Below are 450 nucleotides of genomic sequence, written 5' to 3' on the forward strand. Positions count from 1 at the left end.
CCGGGCGGATTTTATCCACAGATAAAGTTCGTTCTCGGAACGGCTGGATTTCTCCTATCCTGTCTTCCTTCGCTTTCGGGACGATAAGACTTTAGCAGTTATACAGTTCCCTCTATCAAACCTCTTTTTAATCCTATTAAAAAAATAAGTTCGTCATTTCAAGGCCGGGGGCCACAAAGTGAGTTCAAATTTCGTGTTTTAAACTCGGTTTTGTGGGCCCCGGTCCAATATCAGATCAGAGCCAGGTAGAGATTACGTTATTAGGTTGGTATCACTGAGATTTTTTTTTTTTTTCACAACCTGATTCTGATCCACATTGAACTGAACCTATTGAACCCTGTGTTTATAAAGAGTTATGACGACCGAACTTAACACGAGCCCGGATAGCTCAGTCGGTAGAGCATTAGGCTTTTAACCTAAGGGTCCTGGGTTCGAGTCCCAGTTCGGGCG

The 450-nt window shown here is 43.6% G+C and overlaps 1 non-coding gene across 1 annotated transcript; it reads left to right on the forward strand.

Annotated features, from left to right (window-relative positions):
- The first annotated feature begins 377 nt into the window (after positions 1-377).
- Positions 378-450, forward strand: Trnak-uuu. The gene has a single exon. It is a non-coding gene; the product is annotated as a tRNA-Lys (tRNA).

Source organism: Diaphorina citri, unplaced genomic scaffold, assembly GCF_000475195.1.
Source record: "Diaphorina citri unplaced genomic scaffold, Diaci psyllid genome assembly version 1.1 scaffold56391, whole genome shotgun sequence".
Lineage (NCBI taxonomy): Eukaryota > Metazoa > Arthropoda > Insecta > Hemiptera > Psyllidae > Diaphorina > Diaphorina citri.